Raw genomic sequence first — 7,368 nt, 5'->3', positions numbered from 1 at the left:
TTCTTTTTTTTTTTTTTTTGCTGTACGCGGGCCCCTCACTGCTGTGGCCTCTCCCGTTGCGGAGCACAGGCTCCGGACGCGCAGGCTCAGCGGCCGTGGCTCACGGGCCCAGCCGCTCCGCGGCATGTGGGATCTCTCCGGACCGGGGCCCGAACCCGTGTCCCCTGCATCGTCAGGCGGACTCTCAACCACTGCGCCACCAGGGAAGCCCCGGTCATTTTCTTGATCCCTGTCACAAGTGACACGATTAAAGTCGTCTCACGCAGTTATAATTCTGTATCAGGAAAGATTTGATTTCTTCTCCTTTTGGGAGACAACTACGTTGAGGTGATGTGAAAATCTTTCTTGAAAAAAAATATTATTTTTCCTAATTAAAAATAAAGCCTAAGCATTGAGGAAAATCAGAAAAAAATATAAAAGCACAAAGGGAAGGAACATTTCACCTCCCAGAGATGATCCCTGTTGGTTTGCTTTTTGGAGCTTTTTCTTCTAATCTCTTTTCTATGAACACTTCTGAAATGTATTTGCAGCAGGAACACACGAGGGGTCCTAGACACACTGATAAATGTTTAAACATGCCGTGCTTTCTTGCCTCTGTGCCTTTGCTCACCCAGCTGAACTGGAGACGCCTTTACTAATCTCTGAAAATCCAAATCCAGGATAGTTTTGAAAGTCAGGCTCAAATGTCGTGCTTGATTCTCCCCAGCTGGAATCGATTTGTTTTCTCTGTATTTTTTGTGTCACTCTGTTTATGACTCTCATGGCAATTACCATCTTTTGCCTTGTATTATGATTTGTATGTACAGTTGAATCTTCCTACTAGGTAGGTCTAAATCTTTTGAACGTGGGAATATCAACTTCATCTTTCTACCCTCCATAGCAGAACATAGGGTTATCACGTAGTAAATATTCATAAATATTTGTAAAAAGGAGGAAGAAAGGAAGGAAAGATGGAATGCCATTTATAATGCCATCTGGTGGAATATTTCTCAGAGTAGAAGATTCGGAGTTGAATTGTGTCCTCCAAAATGATATGTTGAAGTCCTAATACCCTGATACCTGTGAATACGACCTTATTTGGAAATGGGGTCTTTGTAGATGTAATCAAGTTAAGATGAGGCCACGCTGGATTAGAATGGGCCCTAGACCCAATGACTCTAAGGAAAAGGATATATGGTCACAGAGGCCCACAGAGAGGGGGGATGACCCTGTGATGACCAGGCAGAACTTGCCGTGATGCATCTGCAAGACAGGGATTGCCGGCTACCACCAGAAGGTGGAAGAGGCAAAGAAGGATTCTTCCCTGGAGTCTTCAAAGAGAGCATGACCCTGCTGACACCTTCATTTCAGACTTGTAGCCTTTAGAACTGTGAGAGAATAAATTTCCGTTGTTTTAATCCGCCCAGTTTGTGGTAATTTGTGACAGCAGCCCAAGGAAACAAATGCATCATGTTCAGAACTCTTAGTGACAACAGTCCCCCCAGGAGTGAAGGGAAGTTCCATGGATATTTGGATGGAAGTCAGAATTCCAAGGAGATATAAGGAGTTCTTGGTGAGAATCAGACAGAAGTGGGTTTTTAATGGGTTCAAAGGTAGGTTTCAGTTGTTTCTTGGCCAAAATTTTAGCACAGGCTCTCCGTCTTTTCCCTTCATTTATTTTATTTTTCCCCCGCTTCATTTATTTTTGAAGGCATTTGGCCTGACTGAAGGTCTTTGAAAAACATGGCAAAAGTGAACCATCTGATTTCTTCCGTGTCATCAACGGAGTATTTCTAAATGCATGTAATGGTATTGGAATCTTCTTATCTCCTAAGTAGTTTCTGTTGTATCACGATATATTTGAAAGGATGATGTGAAAAGCTAAAATATGGGACCCACCTAGCTCAAACTCTTAGAAGGGAAGGATGGATTTTCATGTACTGCAGCCATTCATTTATGTGTTATCCTAATTAAGGTTCTTATGGATTCTGAGGGTTAAATTATAACTGGGAAAATATTGCCAAAGTAGGGGAATGGAGTTTCCTCTCTGAAATAAGCCCAATTGTTCCCCCTCACCCCCACGACTCAGGTAACTTAGATTTTATGGTCCAAGATAGGTAGATCAATTCTTAGAATAAAACGACTTGCTGGGAGGTGTAGGTGAGACTGCTTGGTATATGTCATCATCTCTCCCCATAGTAGGAAACATACGTCAGCAGACGTCTAGATGACTTTCCTTGGGTTCCCATGGTAACCTTCACATGCCGCCAGAATGGCAGGAATAATGATGAAGATGATGGTGACAGGGATAACAATGCATCACCACTGGAACAAAAACAATAGCAAACACTATTTATTCCAGAAAGGATTTTAACCTAGCAGTGTCTGGCACATAGTATCCACTCAATGAAAGTGCTGGATGAAAGGAAAACATGAATGAATGAATGAGAGGAATTGAATCCCTTATAGCAGTGCCCTTTATTGCTTTGCGACTGAGTTTATTTCTGTAATTTCCTACCTCGACGTCTGGGAGTGAGGGAGGCTCAGTAGATACTGACAATACATGGCCAGAGCTGTTAATTTCGAGCAGTAATGAGTTTTGGTTTTTCTATATCATCTCCTGTCTCTTCAGGGTCACTGGCTCCTGAGCATATTAGGGCTGGGATTTGATCCTAGACAAAGATTTCAGGGCTGCAAGGGACTTCCCTGGTGGTGCAGTGGTTAAGAATCCACCTGCAAATGCAGGGGACACAGGTTTGAGCCCTGGTTTGGGGAGATCCCACATGCTGCAGAGCAACTAAACCCGCAAGCCACAGCTACTGAAGCCCGCGTGCCTAGAGCCCGTGCTCCACAACAAGAGAAGCCATCACAATGAGAAGCCTGTGCACCGCAATGAAGAGTAGCCCCTGCTCACCGCAACTAGAGAAAGCCTGTGCGCAGCAATGAAGACCCAACACAGCCCAAAACAAAACAAAAAAACACCCAAAGGCAACTACATTGAACGTTAGCAACACCCATGACATTTCTGCTTTCAGTTTCTGGTAAGTCACTGGATTAAGTTTCTATTGGCTAAAAATAATATTGCCATTTGAGTATTTCTTGACCTTAGGATCAATCCTAATTGATTTATTCAACAAATATTTTTTGGATACCTACTATGGGCCAGGTGCTTTTAAGGCACTGAAGATTTTTTAGTGAACAAAATGCCTCCACGGAGCTGAAATTCCAGCAGGGAAAGAGTAATAAGAAATAAAAGTGTAAAACAATATCAGGTGTTGGTCATACTATGAATCAGAACAGCAGAATAAGAGGATGGAGAATGTTGGCGAGGCAGGGATCTCTATTTTATTTTATTGTTTTAATTGAAGTAGAGTTGATTTTCAATGTTGTGTTAGTTTCTGGCGTACAGCAAAGTGATTCAGTTATACACATATGTATTTTTTTCATACTCTTTTCCATTATGGTTTATTATAAGATGTTGAATATGGTTTCCCGTGCTATACAGTAGGACCTTGTTATTTATCTGTTTTATACATAGTAGTTTATATCTGCTAATTCCAAACTCCTAATTTACCTCTCCCCCATCCCCTTTCTCCTTTGGTAGCTGTAAGTTTGTTTTCTGTGTCTGTGCAGGGGTCTCTATTTTAGACAAGGTGGCCAGGGAAGGCTTCTCTGAAGAGGTGACACTTCAGCAGAGACTTAAATGAACTGAGAGAGTGAATTGTGGGAAAATCTTTGGGAAGAACATTCAGGCAGAGGGAATGGCATGTGAGAAGACACTGAGCTAGGAATGAACTCGAGGTGTTTGAGGAGCGGTGTGGCTAGAGTGAAAAGAATAGGTCTGAGAGTTTAAGGAGATGAGGTTGCAGGGTACGTGGGGGCCTATAGAGCATAGGAAAGAGTTTAGATTTTATTCTGAGTGTGATTGGGAGCCACTGGAGGGTTTTGAGAAGAGGCATGACATGATCTGGCTTACATTTTGAAAAATAAAAATCCCTCAGGCTGCTGTGACTGTAACAGAGAAGATTTGAAGCATGGAGTTTAGCCAGGTGGCCACTGCAGCAGTTCAGGGAAGAAATCAAGGTGCTCAGACCAGGGTGGTGCAATGTGGTCTGTTTCTGGGCATGTTCTGAAGGTAGAGGCAGTGGGACTTGCTAATGAATGAAGTGTGGGATGTGAAGGCATGAGAGAGATGTCAAGGAAGATTTCTAGGGTGTGGGTGGGTGTATACTTTACAGTTATGGGGGAGACAGGGAGAGACACATTATGAGGAACAAAGTCAAGATCTGTTTCAGCTATGTTAAGTTGGAGATGCCTATTAGACTTCTGAATATCATGTTCTGATAAGTTATAGATGTGTGTGTGGGTGTGTGCATGTGTGTAAAATAATATGAAGAAATGGGATGGAATTAAAAGAGCACTGGACACGATGTCCAGAAGCCTGGACCCAGCTGTAGGAAAAAGAATAAAAAAGCTATGTGACAGTAAGCATATAACTTAATTAACTTCTTGGGTCTGATTTTATCTTTAAAATGAAAAAGTTCATTAAGATGATCTCTTTCGGGGCTTCCCTGGTGGCGCAGTGGTTGAGAGTCCGCCTGCCAATGCAGGGGATGCGGGTTCATGCCCCGGTCCAGGAAGATCCCACATGCCGTGGAACGGCTGGGCCCATGAGCCATGGCCGCTGAGCCTGCGCGTCTGGAGCCTGTGCTCCGCAACGGGAGAGGCCATGATAGTGAGGGGCCCGCGTACCGCAAAAAAAAAAAAAAGATGATCTCTTTCTACTATTTTCAAATCCTGTGATTCCGGCTTGTGGTATTTCTACCATATAGCTCTAGGCCCTTGTAGAGTAGCTTCCCTGTTGCCCTAAGAAGGCTATCAATGTCCTAAGCTTTTCCTGAAGGCATGCTTGTCTGGGCAAAGGAGACAGTGCTCTGACCCATTCATTCATTCTCCATCACCGATAGTTGGAGCATGATGAATCCATAATAAAGAGAGTTTTTAGTTAATGTACGTTCTCGTTCTTACATAATGGGTGAGTTGTGGTTGTTCTGTACTTAAGATGTTACACTGTGGACCTGTTATGAGGGAAGCCACCTCCATTGCATGGGAGGAAAGGTTTAATCTCAAGAGTGAAAAAATGCATTTAGACGAACACCACATCCCACCTCTAACATTTACTACATGGCCCCCACCTTAACTGTGAACTCCAGTGGGCTTGCCTCAGTTTCGTATTAGTTGACTGCTTTATGTACGTCACTTGGCATTGCTGCTGAAGCTCTCATTGAACTGCTTCCTTCATTGCCTTCTAGATCCAGATAACCCTCATTCTCTGCTTACTTCCCTGATCCTTTCTTTCCTGTGTCATTGTCATTTGCTGACCTTTCCTTTTCCTCCCCATTCCTTGAATAATGGACTCTCTCCTTAAGGTCCTGTTCCTGGTTTTGTGTTTATTCCCTTTTCTTTCTGCACATCCTTCCTGGACCATATTATTTTCTGCCTCGACTTCCTCCACCACTTGGATAACATTGATTCCTAAATCCTCAACTCTGACCTCTCTTAGGAGCTTCCTATTTTCAAATGATGATTAGGCATCTTTGTTTGTATGTCTTCCACATGGCAGATCTAAAATCAAAGTAATTATCTCCTCCCTCTTCTCCCAAACTGATTTTTGTTCTCTTGTGTTCTGTATGTTGCTTAATCCCATTATCGAATCATTCAAGCCAGAAGTCTCAGAGTCAGCCTTTTAACTTCCATCTTGTTCGTTGCCGTAGTCAGGCTCCAAGGTGGCCCCCAATTATCCTCACCTCCTGCTGTTTGAATCTTTTTATGGTCCCCTTCAACAATGTATCATGATTGCTTTGTGTGACCAAAGAATATACTAGAAGTGATGGTGTGTGGCTTCTCAGGTTAGGTTATAAGAGAAAGTACCACTTCACCTTATTCTCTTTTAGGGCACTTGCTCTGGGGGAAGCCAGCTGCCATATCATAAAGACACTCAAGCGGCCCTATGGGGAGGTCCATAGGGGAAGGAACTGCATCCTCTTGCCAACAGTTAGCATCAACTTGTCAGCCATATGAGTGAACCATCTTGGTCATGGATCCCCTAACCCCAGTCAAACCTTCAGATGGTGTAGCCCTGGACGATCTACTGACTGCAACCTGAGAGAGATCCTGAGCCAGAACAGCTAAGCTGTTCTTGAACTTCCTGACCCACAGAAAATTGGTAAAATAATTGATTAAAAAATATCATTATTTTAAGCTGATACACTTGGAGTAATTTGATATAAAGAAACAGATGACTAAAATATTTATAAACCACGTTTTCTTAATCACTGAATTCTTTTTTTTTTGCGGTACGCGGGCCTCTCACTGTTGTGGCCTCTCCCGTTGCGGAGCACAGGCTCTGGACGCGCAGGCTCAGCGGCCATGGCTCACGGGCCCAGACGCCCCGCGGCATGTGGGATCTTCCCGGACCGGGCCACGAACCCGTGTCCCCTGCATCGGCGGGCAGACTCTCAACCACTGCGCCACCAGGGAAGCCCCATCAGTTACCTTTTAAAAATATCAATCTGATAATGTTATTCCACTCCTATATCCTATATCAGTCAGGATAGCCTGAAGTTTTGTTGCGGTAATAAATAATCTCCAAATCGAAGTGGCTGAGACAACAAAGGTTTATTTTTTACTCCTGCTGCAAGTCCACTGTCATTCATTGCAATCACTCAGGAACTGAGGCTGACAGAAAAGCCAGTATCTTAAGATTGCTGGTCACTGGCTGGAGGTAAAAGAGAAGGTGGCAAAGCATGCACTGGCTCTTAAACGTCCATGCGTAGGTGACCCCCGTCACTTCTATTCACATGTCATTGGCCAAAACAAGTCATATGATCACTTCTAACTTCAGGTGGGCGGGGAAATTCTATCCCATCATGTACCTGCTTAAAACTTTGACTGGTCCCACACTGCTTTTGTTTATTTGTTTATTTATTTTCTTAGAAGTATAGTTGATTTATAATGTTGTGTTAATTTCTGCTGTATAGCAAAGTGACTCAGTTATACATATATATATATATATATATATATATATATATATACTCTTTTCCATTATGGTTTATCACAGGATATTGAATATAGTTCCCTGTGCTATACAGTAGGTCCTTGTTGTTTATCCATCCTATATATACTAGTTTGCATCTGCTAATCCCAAACTCCGAATCTTTACCTCCCCCCCGACCCCCACCCTTGGCAACCACAAGTCCGTTCTCTATGTCTGTGAGTCCACATTGCTTTTAGACTAAAGTCCAAATCCCTTTGCAGAGTATGCAAGGTCCTTTGTGATTTGGGCGCAGTCTACGTTCTCAACATCAACTCCTCCCACTCTCTACTTTT

The sequence above is a fragment of the Aethalodelphis obliquidens genome, unplaced genomic scaffold (genome assembly GCF_003676395.1).
Source record: "Aethalodelphis obliquidens isolate GAN/ISIS:26980383/991018 unplaced genomic scaffold, ASM367639v1 scaffold39, whole genome shotgun sequence".
In the NCBI taxonomy this organism is placed as follows: Eukaryota; Metazoa; Chordata; class Mammalia; order Artiodactyla; family Delphinidae; genus Aethalodelphis; species Aethalodelphis obliquidens.
The sequence above is the reverse complement of the archived record's forward strand: the minus strand, read 5'-3'. Positions refer to the sequence as shown.